This window comes from Calonectris borealis, chromosome 11, assembly GCF_964195595.1.
Source record: "Calonectris borealis chromosome 11, bCalBor7.hap1.2, whole genome shotgun sequence".
Lineage (NCBI taxonomy): Eukaryota > Metazoa > Chordata > Aves > Procellariiformes > Procellariidae > Calonectris > Calonectris borealis.
Window position 1 is genome coordinate 493385 of NC_134322.1, and position 16609 is coordinate 509993.

Here is a 16609-nt window from a genome sequence, read left to right on the forward strand (position 1 = left end):
CGCAGCACGAGCACCCCACCCCAGCCGAAACAGCGCTGACCCGCAGACCTCCTCCCGCTTTGCGGGGCTCTGGGAGCTTGTCAGCAGCTCAGGACCGACGGCGTCTGTGGTGTGGCAAGGAGCAGGCAGAAATCCCACCCCGGCCAGCCCCGCCGCCGTCCCAGCCTTGCTTCAAAGGCTGCGCACAGAAACCTCACTCTCCCTTGGAAAACAATTTTTGCTTTTAAGTGAAATAAACAGGGAAAGAAAGACTTTCAAGTTCCTCCTTGCTGCAACGACTTCTCTTCCACATACTCCCTTTCCTCTCCGAAAATAGAAGAGCTATTCAAAAAAGATGCGAGAAGAAAAAAGGAACTGAATAGAGGAAAGAGGAAAGAAAAAATGGAGCCCCAAGGGGGTGGAGAAAAACAGAATGAAAAGACAGCAAAAGTAAAGAAAAGGGATGAAAAATAAAGGAGGGGGAAGAGAGAGACAGACAGAGAAGCTTTGAAAAGAAAGAATGCTCTCAGCCTGAATACAGTGTGCATGAAAAAAAGAGCGCTTGAAAAGAAACAGCCAGATGAAATGACCTCTCATTCACAGCCTGTGCCAATCACCACCACAATGTAAATCCTTTCTTCTTTTCTGCATTCTCTCTCTTTCCAGCGGGGGCAGAGGGAAGAGGAAGAAAGGGGAGTTAATTCTCAGCATAGCAGAAAATAAATCTGCTCTTTGCTAACTCCCTGAAAGAGACGCCGAGCTACTTTTAAAAATACCTCTCCCAGTAATCACACGTGCAGATATGTAAAAAAAGTAAATGCAGTTCTGCACAGAGTGGCTCTGGGAAGTCCTGACCATCAGGTCTCCTAGACGAAAAGCCACCACGCCGTCCCTAGGAAAAAACACGGAGCAAATACCCGGAGAAAACAAATCTGTAGAAACAAGCGTGGCCATGAAAAGCAACCGGCGCCAGAGATTTAGGTCAAAACCCAAACCTTGCACAGAAAGATGTTTGTGACAGATGCAAACCGGGGGCCCGATTCTGGGCCAGGCTCTGTGGGGAGCGGAGGGGCGAAAGGTGGGCCGATGCCCAGTGCAGCCCCCCTCGCCCTCCAAACCCCAAACCCCTCAGCAGACACTCCTGCTAGGAGAGGCCTGACGGGGCTTTTACTGCGGGTCTGCAAACCCCAGCACCGTCCCATTTTGTTCAGCATCTTCAGCAGAGGTGGGGGGTTAACAGACCCTCACGCTTGAAGATGAACCGAAAAGCGCAATAAGGAGAGAGGCATTGTAATGTGGGACAAAGGGAGAGTAAAAATGCAGTGAGAAGAAAATACTGAAGATGGAGCCCACCAGGACAGCAGGGTCCCCCAGGGACAGAGGGAAACCGAGCAAGAGGCAACAGGCACCCCGGGTTGCTGCGGGCAGCAAGCTAGACGTGGAATTGCAACGCTGTCTGACAGCAAAGCAGACCCAGGCTGCAGGTGAGAGTCTGCAGCAGGCAGAGGACGGTGTTCCTGCGCGGGAGCCTGTTCGGCAGCCGCTCAGCACCGCTCCTGCTCAGCATCCCCCGGTGCCAGGTGTTAATCATAAACTGCAGGGACCTCAAAGCAGAGCCATAAAAGTGGCTGGAGGTCAGAGGAACTGATACACAAGTAGGAGCTCAAGCACCCGTGTATGTGTAACCCGGCTGGCTGGTTGTAAAAGGGGAAAACAACCAAAATGTTATACATGTGAGATGTGTGCCACCCCAAGAGGAAGAGGAGGGGAGACCCTGCACCAGGAAGACAGTCTCACTTTTGAGATTGTTGCTGCCCTTCTCTTTGGAAACCATTTAAATGTATTTTTTACATTCCCCGTGTGTGGACCTTGCCCACACAGGCAGTGCTGCCCGGAGGATGGCAGCTCTTGGGCCCGGCCGCCGCCTTCCCCCCCGGGCTCTGTTCTGCACCGGGCTGCGAGAATGGAGAAGTGAGGACACAGGGACTGCCCGGATCCATTCCCAGCAGCCAGAAACTTCCAACCGGAGCTAAAGGCCAGGAGGAGGGTGAACGCTCCGGACCGCACGTGATTTTGCTGATAAGTTCAATCTTCTCATGTGCTGAACAGGGGCCTAGAAACGCTCCCCCAGAGCCTCCGTGCCCGGGCAGACGTTACCCCTCTCGCTGCGGTGCGGGGAAGGGGGTGACCGATGGCCCTGCGGCGGGCACGGACCCTCAGCATAACCTCCAGGACGGTCATGCAAAACTCTCCTTTGCTTCTCAAACAGCTGCTCCCGGTGTTGGAGACAAGGGGTCCCAGAGCTCTGCCAGGGCTGGAGCCTCCTCCCCTGCCCCCCCGGCTGCCCACTGCCCACAGGGATGCTGTGCCCACCGCGGCCGGGCATCGGCTGAGCTCTGCCGCGGCGCCGCACCACCGCGCAGCACGAGGACGGTCACCGACAGGGCAGCAGCGCCGGCGGCCGCACCACGTGCCCGGGGAGCTGGGGCTGCTTCGTACCGCGTCTCCCACCGCATCCACCGTCACCTCTGCTGGGCCAGGTAATATGATAATCATAGCCAAGAGGGTCTAATTTGAGCATGTTAGTTAATACTTGACCGGATAATCTTTCACATGTAAAACTTGTCAGAGCTTCTGAAGCCCACTGTTACTGGCAAGTGGAACCAGGTCCCGCTGCCGGCACAGAGGCTGCTCCGAGGAGAGGGCTGGGTGAGGGGACATTTCACTCTGTGTCTCCTCCATGAACTTCAGTTTTTCAGGCTGTTCTGCTTTGGAGAAAACTGCTACCAACCGCACCGGCCCCTGCGAGCCAGCCGCCATCGGGACGCCGCTGAGCACACCACCGACGACTGCGGTTTGCTCTTAGTGAAGGGAAAAGATCCCCAATATGCCTCTGCAAGGCCAAGTATGGCCAAAACAGCACGGAGGAACACAGGACCTCCCAGCTCAATGTCTCAAGGCATTACCTCCAATACACGAAATGTCCCCTGCAGAACTCACCGGTGACAACAGTAGGGGTAGAAATGTTAAGGACTGCACTTTCCTGTAGCCCACAGGTGAAAGGAGGGGCGAGAATCGCAGCTTTCCCGCAGCAGGTGGGCAGGGGCTGCGGCTGGGGAGCCCCTGGACCCCCTCCCACCCCTGCCAGGCACCAGCCCGGGCCCTCTGGCAATGTCCCACTTCTGATTTCTCCGGTAACAGCGTTATTGGATGTGTTGCACCATTTTAGGAGCAAAACTGACTGCTCAGCTGCAAACGCCACATTACTTTCAGATCCGCAAGGTGAAAAATGTTTCAGATCCTTTTCTGAGCAGCTGAGCGGTTCAGAAAGATGAGTGTTTGGAAAGCGTGGTTCAGGACGGATGGAGCGGGAGGTCCCAGGTGGAGGGTCCCCGCTGGTGGCAGTTTATGAAATCTCAGCTCAGGACTGACCCAAGGAAGCGATCATGCTAAGTCAGACGGTGGTGCTGGCCAGGTGGGTATATGACGGCCGCGGGCATCTGGGGGGCATCTGCTGATGGGGCACACACAGCGTGGTCGGATTTGTGGGACAGGGGAACGGCCATGCAGCCCAGGGGACATGGGCTGCTCTGCCCAGCTCCAGGGTATTCCCTCCCGTACCACCTCGTGAGAGGCCCTGGCGCGGGCAGCGAGGGCACGGGCAGCCTGCGCTGCTCCGGTGCGGCGGGAGCACCCGCCCCCTCCAACCGCCGGTGCCTCGTCGCCCCCAGGTTTTAGGGGATGAACCAAAACCAGCCATGTCCGCTCTCCTCCCCTGTTCCTGATGCTCTCTAGCAGCCACAGAGACCCAGAGCCATTGCCAGGGCTTCGCGCGTGGGTGCTGCTCCCCCACCCTGTCCCCGAGGGCCCTCTCCGGGCCACCCAGTCCTCCTCTGAATTGCTCTGCAGGGTGCAAATCCTGGGGGGCGAGAGGGGAGTCGGACGAATGAAGGGCAACCCCAGAGTACCCCGCTGAGCCCTGCCGGCCTCAGCGCCCACCCCAGCAGCTGTGGCTCTGGGCACCCTCACTGCAGAGGGTCTCCAGTGACACCCGAACTGGAAACTCGGGGCGAGAGGGGAGCTGGAGTCAGAGACAGACGGCCATGGGACTCGGGCTGAGATCCTTCCCCAGCCCTGGGGCGCCCAGCTCCGTCCCCGCGCCAGGACCTGCCGCTGCACGGCCACCCGCGGGGGACAGCGAGCGCACAGTGACAAACAACAGCCACAGCGTGGCTGCCCACTGGCTGCCAGCACTGAGGGCTTCGGTAGCCAAAACCTTGTCCTGGCAAACAGGGCCACTGCAGCCGACGGCGCTGCCCTGCTCCGCCCCGCCGGTACCTGGCAGCACGAGGACTCCACCGCGTCCCCGGCCGTAGCGAGGCTGCTTCTGCCTCTGACTGCGCCTGCGTGCGTTCGGGGTTCAGCTGGGAACGCGGCTGACACCCCTTTGTTTTCTCAAAGCTCAGCCAACAGGTTTCCAAGCACCGGTGCACGCACAGTGACCCCGTCCACAACCCACCCTGCGGACGCCCTGCCGGGGCCAGGGCCAGCCGAATCCCCCAGCCCCGAGCAGCGGCACCGCGGGAACACAAAGAGTGTTTCAAAATACCAAACTTTGTCATTAAAGGAAAAAATCCTCCAGCACGGAGCCTAACCTGACACAGATGAAAAGTCTGTAACGGTGACAGGTAAAATTCAAGCCAGTGAAGTCAGAGTGACTGATATGGAAAACGCCTCTTCAAGCCAGGAGGCACTGCTTCTGCCCTAACGAAGGATAATGAATGTATAGTGGCTACAGGACGGGTGCTTCAGAAAATAAAGGCTGTATATGTAATTTCAGACTATTTGAGCGTCTATGAGAGAGTGAAGTTTGGGGATTTTTTTTTTTTAAGCTGAGCTACTTTTTATTCCACTTCAGACACATCAGTGAGGAACCTATCGGGGTGATCTCTGCAGAGAGGCTCCCTGCATAAAGAACTCCACATCTGCTGTTCCTGATGACTTCAGGGGACCAGAAACTTAATTTTGAAACAGAAGTCCTGAAATGCATCAGGTTGGAGCATCTGCGAGCAGAGGGAAGAGCGGTCCCCGGTGACATCTCTGCTCTCCCGCAGCTCCAGGAGACGCGTCCAGCAGTCGGGTACCTGGGTGCTGGGTGCAGTTGTCTGCATGTTCTCGCTGAGGACAGTAAGCGTAGCCCACACGATTGCATTTACGTGCTTGCCACCGGCTGCCTACAAACCATAAAAGCATTGGCCTTTCTGCATGGCAAATGTCTTTTAAAACCACGGTAGCCAGAGGACCACGGCTGCTTTTCTTGCGGGGGAAGCAAAGGCTCTTGCCGGTCTGGAGGAATGTTGCATTAACTGCATACTTCTGTAGGGTTTACATGGCCAAGTTAAAAAGAAGTTTCTGCTTATTGCGCTTATGTTTTTGTGTATGTTGTCACATTGTCAGAATTCATCCAGCGCTCCTAACTCTGGGTGCAGGCTGACATTTTACACAAGACTGCATATTTATTTATTTTTTAAAATTGAGTTCAAAGGAGAGTTTGGCACCGCTGTCCGGAGCATGTCACACCGGCCGGACCGTTGGGTACGGATGCAGCCTCGCACACCTGGAGCTTGCCCCGTGCGATGCCCACGGCCCGGCAGCTCGCAGCCATTTCACTCCTGACAGCGGAGCAGACGTCGGGCAAACCTGGGCAGGGAGCTGGGGGGAATGAAACACCCAACCGGCGTGATGCGCTCAGAAAGAGTTCACCGGCTGAGATAAGGGAAAATGCAGTGGACAAACACTGGCCTTGACTGAGGGGGGTGGGGACGTTTGTACTTTTTACTCATCTTAATAAATATTTTATAATGTATCTACAAGGCTGGTTTTGTCAATAGGCATTTTGCCTTTCCTTTGGCAGCACCCAGGGCTGGCTCACACTCGGGTCTGCTCGAACCACCCCAGTCCCGTTTTCATCACAATCTGCATAATTGCTGTATTTTGCACTCTTTCTTCTTACAGCAAGACAGTCCTATAAATATACAGAATATTCAGCTGTTGAAATAATTTGCTTATATGTGTCCCTTGTTGATAATCATAAAATGAAACCAAACTCCTCAAGCCCCCATAAATCAAGGCTTGCTCTCTGCAGACGAGTTCTGCAATTACCCTGATGGGCTTCACAAGCGCGTGCTGAACGGCCAAGGCGTAAAACGGGGAAGGACAAGAAGAAATTCAGCAAAGAGGCTTGGCACCACCGACGGAAAAGGCTCTTTCAGTTCTGCCTACAGTTCTGTCTTCCAGAAAGTCGTTTTTCTCTGGAGGGCACCCATGCCTACAAGCTCGGGCCCCGGGTCTGCAGCTCCTCTGAACAGCGGTAGAAACCTTCAGTGAGCTGGTCTGCCCACAGCAGCCACGGGGACTCGTGAGCGAGGGCTGAAAGGCGAGCCTCTCGCACCGTGAGCGCAAAAGAGCCACGGAGAATATATACCGACATCTCCGGAGCAACATAAGGGGCAAACCAAGGAGGGCAGGTCGATCAGTGCCTGAAAATGCTACGCTAGACAGCTCAAAAAAAAAAAGAAGATTGCAATTGGCCCACAGCAGGGAGATACTGAAGTTCAGATTTTATGGTGCCCCTGTTTTGGACGGCTGAAGGGTCAGTACTTGAGAGCGGGAAGTCCTCGGCGAGGAAGGGGGGTCTCGCAGTCCCTGTGGGCGTGTGTCCTGGCTGGGAGCGGGAGCCAGCTCCCCGGAATACCCATCCCTACAACAGCAACTAACTCTTCCCAAAAGCAGCCACCAGCCGGGCCAGTCCTGGACATCTCCGATCTCCCCGGCCACGCTCAGCATCTCCCCAGCAAGGCCCAGGACGAGCACGGCTGGGCTGCCCATGGGCAGGCACCTGCCTGCCTCCCCCGCGGCCCCGCTCCGGTGGGCACGTTACAGCCGAAATCTATGCTCAGACTGTCCCGAGCATTAACACCGGAGCCCTGGCCGGCGTTGGGGGAGAGAGAAACTCAGCAAGGGGAGAGAGAAAGTGCTGAAGCAGCGGCGGGTCGGGGGGCTGCACCCATCGCCTCTCTCTGGGAGGGAGAACAGCGTATGAAGTGTTAAACAAAGCCCTCCCCAGGGGAAAACATCCCAACACTGTCCTCCAGCTCGCGCCTTTATGTCCAGTCCTGGCAGCGCTGTGCCCACAGGCACTGAGACACCCCCCGACCTGGGGGCTGCTCCGGAGCCCTGCCCGGCCCCTCCGGAGGAGGCACGGCCTCCCCGAGCCAGCGGCCTCGGCACAGGGGTGTGAGAACAGACCGAGGGTGAAGGAAGGGAAAAGCAACCAGGGAGCGCTTAAAGAACAAAAAATTTGAAAGAAAAAGCAGGGAAAGGACAGAGAGCTCGTTAAACCCAGGATAGCACGGACAAGCGAAGAGACGTCTGGAGAAAGGGCAGAGAGGGGACAAATGACCGGCACCACGGAGCACGGACATGAGACAATGCTGCTGCCGAGAAACAGGAAAGATAAATTTAGAGGCGGCCAGCGAGCGCTCTTCCTCCTGCAGCTCTGCCCGTCCTTCCTCCCCCTCCTCTCCCTCGCTGGGTCACCCATGACCACGGGCAGGACACAGGCTCCAACCCAGTGTGGCTTCTGCCTGCCAGGGGCAAAGCCCAGCTCTCCCCTGGCCCAGCGGTGCCACCGGCCAGTCCCGACCATACCTGGGGAACAAACCCAGCCCTGCCGCAGTGCCGGCTGCGGGAGCGGCGGTGGGAAACACCAGCACCTCTTAGGGAAGGATGTTAAAGGCTTCGGATGGACAGCGAGCAGCAAGCCCTAAAGATTTCATTTCTGCACCGTTTGTGGCCTCAGCCTGCAGTCCCCACAAAATTCCCCTTTTTAACTACAGCGTCTCCCACGCTGCCCAGCAAAGTGCATCTGGGTGTACAATGCTGATGCACACAAGGCATGGAAGTAAAACAATGAACACGTCCACGTGCTGCTTCCTAGTTAAAACACATTCTTCCCCAAACTGACGTGCTGAGATAAAGCCTTTAAAGGGCTGACTGATATTTCCTTCTTACTCAAAACCTCTTTGTGTCTGTCATTCGCCGGCTGCGCTGGAGATACTCATGGTTTGCATGCAAGAGGGAAGCGTGCTGTTTGTCAGGGCACAGAGGCCCGCAGACTGTGCAGAAGAGCAAGGGGAAACAGATGAAGAATAGAGTTTTCATTTTAACTAAATTCACTCATTTCAATCACTCTGCATCATAGCATCCATTTAAAATACCCTTGCCCTGGAAGTTGCTTTTCTCCCTGCAGTACTGAAGTCTCCAACCCCAGTGCCCGGACGGGTACGGATCCCTCAGGCACCACGGCAGTGCCCGCACCACCAAGACCCCGGCCCGTGGGCGCTTCCGAGGTGCAAACGCAGGCGCACAAACATGCAGCAGTGGGAACTGTTGAGCAGTGCCATTTTTAGGCCATTTTTGGGCCAGAGCTGTGCCATGTGTTTGGCATCAATAACCCGTTCCTGGTCCCTTCCAGCCCCCTGCTCTGAGGGTGGGTTTTGGTGCTGCCCCCACCTTCCCCTTGCAGCCCCGGGCAGGCACCTCCAGCCCTCCCCACCCCTCTGCCTGTCCTCTCCAGTCTTGGCTGGGGATCCTCAGCCCACCGGGGCCACCTCCGAGTGCCGAAATCCCAGCCTCGTCCCAGCGCCCACAGCTCCTCTTCGGAGCTTCCACCTTAGGCAGGGCTCCTGTTCGGGCAGCGCAGACCAAACCTGCTCCGTGCTCCGCTGTCCACCCACCTGCAACTGCTGCTGTCCCAAAGCCATAAGGATTCCTGTTATTAAATGTTCTCCACCAAAATTTGTCTTCTTGCACGTCTGACCTCGCCAGCGTTTTTCATAGCTCGTGTTACACCCCCAGTACGTCAGAAGGATTTTCATTACTGTGACCCCGAATTGCCGCCACCTCTGGGGAGGGTTTGTCAGACCCTTCCCTGTCGCTCACGCTGTGACCACCTCTGCACCACCCTCTGCCCGAAAACTTCGTGGTATTGCCAGTGGCATCACCCCTCCTGCTTTATTTAGGGAGCAGCATCCCATCCATCAGCACTTCCAGTCGCAGCTGCATCCCAAAGCTCTTCACCTGAGCTGCCGGCAGCAATGCTCAGGTCCAATTTGTGGTTGATTCAGTTAATTTTTAACCTTGTAAGGTGAAGAACAGTTACAAATTTTCCTCCTTTGTAGGTTACTACTCAGCTACCCACACGGAATGTCACCGTCACCTCACTCCACACCACGCTGCCCTTTCCTTCCTCTGAGCCACTCCTGGAGAGCAAGTGTCACTTTTCGGGGTAAAACAGGATTTCACTCATTTCCCACTCATCCCTTCCTGCGTGATTTGTGCGCTGCTGAGCCGCACGAGGCCCAGTGCGAAACCCCGGCGCTTCTGCTCCTCACCGTCCCGCGCCGAGCGGCTCCCGGCCGGCCGCCGCTCCAGGACCTCCCCAGGCCTTAGCAGCCTGAGCAGCGATGGCCGACCCTCCTTCAGCCACCACCGCACCAGCAAGCCGCACAGATCCTGTGCGTTGAGGGAGGCCGCACTGCGTGTCGGCCAGATCCTGCCAGCTCGGGACTCCTCCGGTGACCCGCGAGCGGGTCTGACCGTACACCAGTCCCTCCAGCTCGCACCTGCGAGCGCGAGACCCCCCGGCTCCCGATCCGCAATCTCCCTCCCACAGACTTGTACAAACCCAGGGTAACATTTTCGGTCCCCCGGCTTTTGGGGAGGACATTGTCCCTTTCAAATGAAAAAGGAAGCGTTATCTTTTTCTTAAATCTGTTTGTACAAATTTGATGCACGCCAAGCCTGGACAGACCCCAGGGCTGCAGCGTGTACCTTGTTCTAATGTAGCGTCCTGCCCCTGCACGGCCTCCCCCATCACCAAAATACCTCTTTTTTATCTCAGGAGCCAGTCCTGTGAAGTCTCACATGAACTTTCTACAAGTTTTTCCTCGCCCTACACAAAAGAACAATCCGGACACTGCCCGTCTCCCTTGGTTTCTCTGCTGTGAAATGAGAGGTGGCCTGAGAAGGAAGGAAGGAAGGAAGGGTGGGAGATGAGGCTTTTCTTCCCACTTGAGAATGTTCACAGCGATCCAGGAGACCTGGCATCTAAAAACCAAGAAGCCTTCCCCCTGCCCCGGTCACTTCTTTACTAAAAAACCTATGATACTCTGCGGAGAACATTGTACAAATGTTCAGAGAAACAGGACGGCGATAGCACAAGGACATCGTGGAAGCTACATGCTTTACAAAGAGATTTTTAGGCAGAACGCTTACATGTTGTTTCTATTTATTTTAGTTAGAAATACTTTACTGTCACTCAAATGACAGACAGTTGAGAGTAAAGACCACCATCAGAAAAATTTAAAATCATGCTTCCCCCGCCCCTTAATTTAAAGTTTGGGAAAGAAACTGCATTACGTGCTTGTTCTCTCAGCGGGAGAGAATCACACTCCTCCATCGAAACCAGGGCAAAGAAGAGTGGTAGCCTCCCAGTTTTTCAAATACAGAACCCCCCCAGCTCACTCCAGCCAGAGCACCATTCCCGACCGGCTTCATGTGTTTCACCCCACTGCACCATGCTTTTGACAGAAATTGTTTTTTTAGGGAAAGCCGCGCCTGGAGGCGGGCGGGCTGAGCTGGGTCCGTCTCCCAGCACAAATGCCACCGCGACGTGCCGCCGTTTGTGAGGACCGAGGGAGGAGGAGAGTGGTGCACGGGGCTGTGCACGGGGCTGGAGGAGGAAAATGTGGGACAGTGGGACAACGGGAAAACACTCGTCACCGGATCACAGTCCTCTGTCCCCAAGGTCAAGCCCTGCGGGAAGGCTGAGGGACCTCAGCGGAGACCGTGACTCATCCCGAGGGCTCCCGGCCACAGGCAGGCACAAAAGATGGGACCGCAATGCTCCCAGCAACGTTCTGCCAGTCAAACCTGTGCTGTCTCCACGGCAAGCACGCCCCGAGCAGGTACTGGGACATTTCATGTGCTGCCCTCGGTGCTGGCGTGCCCGTGCCCGGGCCGGGCAGGCTCTGCAGGCAGAGGACGGGAGTTGTGCTCCTGCCTGCCAGCGCTCGCCGCTTCACAGGAGGAGACGTAACGGGTCAAGGGAAACCAAAACCCGCCGTGGGCAGCGGAGGGAAGGGGGAGCAATGGCAATGAAAGCGGCAGGAAACCCCCCGCGCCCGTCAGGGACGGCGCTTGCAACCCTCCCCTCGCCTCTGGTCTGGTCCTGGCCTGGCAGAACACCCACGGACATGACCTGCCCAGCTGATATTAAGGAGGCCATGCTCAAGCAGATGCTGAATTGGAGCCTACTTCTCAACAAAGAATAAATGTAAAATAAATGTACGGAGTGTAGGCACCACTCTCACTCACAGGATTTTATGCCGGCGTGTTCTTTGCGGTACAGAAAAGTTTTGCCTATTCCTTAACATTTCCAGCTGTACCATAGAGCAGGATGACATTTGCGCTCATCCCTCTCAACACTGCGCTTCCTAAACTAGTTTATAAATGAAAAACCTTTTTTGCATTGTGGTCCAATAAAACCAACTAAAAACACTTTCTCAGAGATTAAACCAAACCCTGCCAATGTTGAGGGGAACAAGAGGAGATAAGCCACTTGGGCACCGTGGAAGATGCTCCCGCTCCCTCCACCGCAGGCATCCATGTCCGATCCTCCGAGTCGCCTCCCAAGTTTAGGCTGGGAATGTTTCTCGGTGTGTAGCAGAGCTCAAGTTACTGTGATCTAATTTACCATTTTATAGGGATATAATGTGATCACTATTCAAAGAGGGCATTAATGGAAGCCTACTCGCAGAAGAGGAGCCTGGCCCAGCTGGGTCATGGTCTGGGCTCTGTTGGTGGTGGCTCTCGCTGAGGAGGACACGCCTGGCTCCCACGGCTGCTCCCGCCGCTGGGAAAGCTGTCACCCAGGGGTGGGAGTGGGGGGACCGGTCCCAGAGGGTGTTCGCTGCCACAGCTGCGGCTCCCCAGCCGGGAGTCGGTTTCCCCCAAGGGCTCCAAAGGGGATGCTGAGACAAGTGCCCTGTGACTTCTCAGGAGTCTCCCCAGCAAAGCCATGGTTTAGGGTCTCCCTCCAACCTAAGATGCATTTGTTAAAATTCTGCAGTCGGCCCGGACTACGTGCACAAATCAGACTGAAACTGCGTTTGCTGGAACCGCTGAATTCATGGCTCGGTGAGGTTGGTTCAAACCAGTGACACAAGAAGCCACCAGGCCGAGGCTGGGAGCGCGGCGTGGAGCGCGGGAGCCTGGCAGAGTCCGTGGCGCTGCCGGGTCCGGACCCGGCGGGAGGTCAGGCTCTGGGATGCCGCCTTCCACTCCCATCGCTCCCCCTCCTCTGCCCACACAGGCTGCTTACAAAGAAACTACTAAGGATTGACTAATTAATTAATTATAACTAATTTAACCACCGCATCCTGTTGATTAACAGGGAGCTATCAAAGGGTTGCACAAACACAGAGTCCTGGACGAGCCGCTGTCCCTCGCAGGGAAGCAGAAGACAAAGCAGCCCCCGGCCCGGCTGTGGTGCGGTGCCCCCAGACCGAGACCCTCCCGCGGTGCCATCGGGGGTTCCGACACAGGGAAATCTCGGGGCGCCTCTGTGACAGAAAGCGCAAGTGGGACCAGCCCGGTGCGGGACGGGCCAGCCTGGCCCCGCAGAGCCACCCACCCATTTCACGTCAGCCCCCCCGTGGTACTCTGCTGCTGTAGGTACAGGGCAGCACGCCCGGGACAGCCGCCGCCGGTCCAGTCCCCAGCACCTGCAAACTGTCCCCAAACTTCGGGGCGCGGCCCGCGCGGGGACCCCCCCCGGTCCCGGTCCCGGTCCCGGCCACCAGCAGCGCCGTGAACCGGGCGCCCCTCGGCCCCCCCCCGCGGCCGCGATGCGCCGTGTCGGGGCACCCCGGGGTGCTGCTCGGCGGCCGCCCCGACACCCAGCCCGCCCTCTCCCCCTCGGGGCATCCCCACCCACGCGCGTTACCTGCGCGGGCTCCCCCTCCCAGCCGCTCCCCGGAGCCCCGCCGGCCACCCCCCGGCCCCGGGGTGATGCATCCCCCCCTCAACAGGTAACGACCCCGCGGCCGGGAGCCGGGCCGGGCCGGGCCGCCCTCCCCGCAACTTTATCGGCCCCGCGACCGCGGAGAAAGTTTGCGAGCGGCGACGGGGAAACTTGCCGGCGGGGAGCGGGGGGGCGCGGACCCACGTGCGGGCCCCCCCCCGTCCCTCCCGCCGCCATCGCTCCCGTCTCCGTCGCGGGGGGAAGGTGGAAGTGAAAGAGAAGGCGGCGACGTATCGGTGGCCCCGGCTGCGGACCGGTGGTCCCCCCCGGTGGAGGAAGGAGTGGGGGAGGGACGGACCCCGGCGGCGGGGACTCACCGTGCGCTCCCGCGGCGGCTCCGCAGGGCGCGGGGCGGCGGCGGCGGCTCCGGGCCCGGCGCTGGGTGCGCAGGAAGGAAGAAGGAGGGAATGAGGCAGGGCTGACGTGAAGGGATGCAAAACAGCTCCTCCTAACTCGGCCGCCGGCGGCCGCCCTTTATCTCCCCGCCGTGCCCCCCCCCCCAAGTTTTTCCGAGCACCGCGACCCCCGCCCCCGTCCTCCCCAGCCCGCTCATCCCCCGGAGCCGGATCCGCCCTCGGTACCGGTTGCGGGGAACAAAGCTGCGGGGCGCGGCTCGTCTGATGGTAACGGGGACGGGGGCGTCTGATGCCCCCCCCCCCACGCCGCGTGCGGCCACCGGTCGCGGCCAGCCCGACCCCGCGCCCGCACCGGCCCCACGCGGCATCTCCTCCTCCACGGTGGTCACCCAGGACCCCCAACCCCAGGGATTATTTTATCCTGGGGATGCGTATCCCTTGGTTTCAGGGGGCTTATCCCCCCATAGAGGGGGGTTACGCGCAGCCCGGAGGAGCCGTGGTCGTAGGGACGAGTGATGGGACCCCGCTTGGCTATTGGGCATCGCTCTCCTCAGGTGATGGTAGGTGTATGGGAAAGATCATCCGTGCCCCAGAAACCCTGCAGGGGTTATGTTACACCAGCTGATGGCAAGGCCCACCCCCCGCAAAAAAAAAGAAAGGGATGAGCAGAATTTGGGATGATCCAGAAATCTGAGGGTCTTGTAGTGGGGGGGATGCTATTTACCCCCCCAGGGAGGTGAAGGTCGGCTGTGCTGGGGAGGCAGGATGGGGCTGCGGTGGCAGAAGGTGGCAGGTCCCCGAAGGGAGGGACGGGGCCATCACGCGGCACCGTGAGGGGAGCGGCTGGCAACTGCAAAGTGTCTTACAGCTGCGGACGGGGGACGGGAGCTCCGGCTCCCATCGCGAGGAGGATGAGGGTCTCCTCCTCATGGAAGAAAGTGTACGTGAAGGCAGCTGGGATTCGGCTGGTGTGTCGGGAGACGGAGATTCTCATCTCCATGGAAGCAGGTGGAGCTGGACAGACTAATCACAGCAAAGAGTTTGTCTAAAAATGCAGTCCTTTGTCTGGCAGACACTTCTCGTTTTCAGTGGTTTTTTGTATTCTTGGGTGAAAACTGATCTCGTCAATCCGTTTAAGCTGTCAGTGCCTCTGCTTATGGCTTCCTACATCCACTACGCGTGTTGGAGGGCTGGCCAAGCAACCCCTGTCACGCTGTTGCTGCTGCCTGACCGGCCCGGGTCAGGGCGCTTCCAGAGACCAGGCCCGGCTGAGGTGAACCTAAACCCACGTTTCTCTCCTCGTGTTTGCCATCCTGCCTCACCCAAGGCAAGCTTTGCCAAGGACCGAGTTGGCCTGCGCAAATATTTACAAATACTAAAGGATCACAAACGCGGCTGACGGAGATTCGCTCTCTTAAAGTCCCGCAGACGCCCAGAGCGCACCCAGAGCCCCGGCGGGACGCGGAGCGGGGACCGGGCTCAGCGGGCGCCGCGGCCACGGCCGGAGGGAGCCGGGGCGGCAGAGGTGGGGAGCAGCCCCCCAGCCAACCCGCCTGGTGGGGAGCAGCCCCGCGGCAGCCTCAGCCAATCGGGACGAGGAGACACGAGGCTGCAGCCACCTCAGCCAATCAGGATGTGGAGACATGAGGCTGCAGCTGCCTCAGCCAATCAGCATGCCGGGCCAGGAGCACCCACAGCCTCTTGCCGTTGAGGTCTCAGCCAATCAGAGGCCGTAGAGCTAAGCTCAGCCAATCGGTGTCCCTGTGTGGAGGCGCAGTCCCTCAGCGGAGGCTGGGGAGGCCGGTGCCTCCCGCTGTTCCTGGAGGCCGTCCCGGTGGGGCGTCCCCACGGGGCGTCGTGGCCGGGCCCTGCTGGGGACAGGCTGCCGGGGCCGGTGGCGGGTCTCCAGCCCTGGAGACACCGCCAGCCCGGCCGGGGCTTGGGGCCGCCGGCTCTGGGTGACGCTGCTGGAGCAGGGCTGGGGCAGGGGACGCCCAGAGGTCCCCTTTATCTAACGCAGTCTTCAGCCTCCAGCGAGAGAGGTTCTGCCACCAGAAGGGTGGGACCCGTGACCAGAACAGCTGAAAATACGAGATCTCCTTGCTGCCACCTAAGCTGATGTCTTGATTTCTCGACCTGTAACGTCCCGTACCAGCAGCAGACCATTGCCACCTTTCCTCCCAGCCAGCTTTTGTGGACACCTGAAGTACTTCCCCTCTCCTTTCCCTACAGGCCAAGTTCTTGGGCTTTTTGTCATTGTTCTCACTCCCTCCTGGGTCCCCCCTAATTGCTCCCGTCCCCGATGAAGCGCAAGGTCCCAAACTGGGCACTGGCTGCGGCCAGGGCTCCCTCATGCTCAGCAGATCAGCGACTGCCACGTTTGAGGTGCGAGGTGGCACTTGCCCCCTGCAGCAGCCCCCATGGTTGCTCCCGGAGACCGAGACCCTCCACAGCCCTGCTCCGTGGTGGCCGCTCGCCCCTTCGCATCTCCCCATTCTGCCGCGGAGCCGCTCCTCACACTTCTCTCTATTGAAGCTCAGCTGGTTGGTTTTGGATGACGTCTTTAAATTGTTGGGACGGTTTTGAGCCCAGAGCTTGTCCTGCCCAGCACTTCGGGCCCCTCCCAGCTCGAGGCTGCCCGCCGTTTTGGTGACCCCATGCTCTGCTCCAGGTCCTGAGGCAAACACGGGCTACACCAGCCAGCCCCGGTGCAAGTGCCCTCCTCTGCCACGGCCGCTGTCCGTCGGCGCGTCCTGTCGCCCACCGCTTCTGGGGTGCCGCTGAGCCATCACCTGGTGTTCCCGTGTGGGGCACGGTTCATTACTTGGCTGACGAGGGCCTCACGTGGAGGTGCTGAGAGCCTCGGTGGGATCAAGGCACGCGGCATTTACCGCTCCCCCGCCAGAGGAAGGGCTCCCGCTGCGTTGGTGTCATCCTCACGGAGCGTTTCTTACCGCCGTACCGTCCCCTGGGGCACGTGTGGTGATGGGCTGGTGCTGTGTTCGGCATCGCCCCGGGAGTGGGCGCCAGGGCAGGGCGGCAGCACGGCCCCGGGGACGAGTCCCTTCCATCTTCTGAAAACGGGTGCTGGGGCCACCCTTCTCCAAACCTGGTGCCCCTTGATGTC

The 16609-nt window shown here is 58.6% G+C and overlaps 1 protein-coding gene across 1 annotated transcript in view; it reads right to left on the reverse strand.

Moving 5' to 3' along the window:
* The window catches only part of ZNF710 (zinc finger protein 710), a 33698-nt gene extending 20209 nt beyond the window's left edge, over positions 1–13489 (reverse strand). The window contains exon 1 of the mRNA XM_075159636.1: positions 13444–13489. The gene's annotated coding sequence lies outside the window, so the exon portion shown is untranslated. The remainder of the gene's footprint in view (positions 1–13443) is intronic.
* Positions 13490–16609: the final 3120 nt, after the last annotated feature.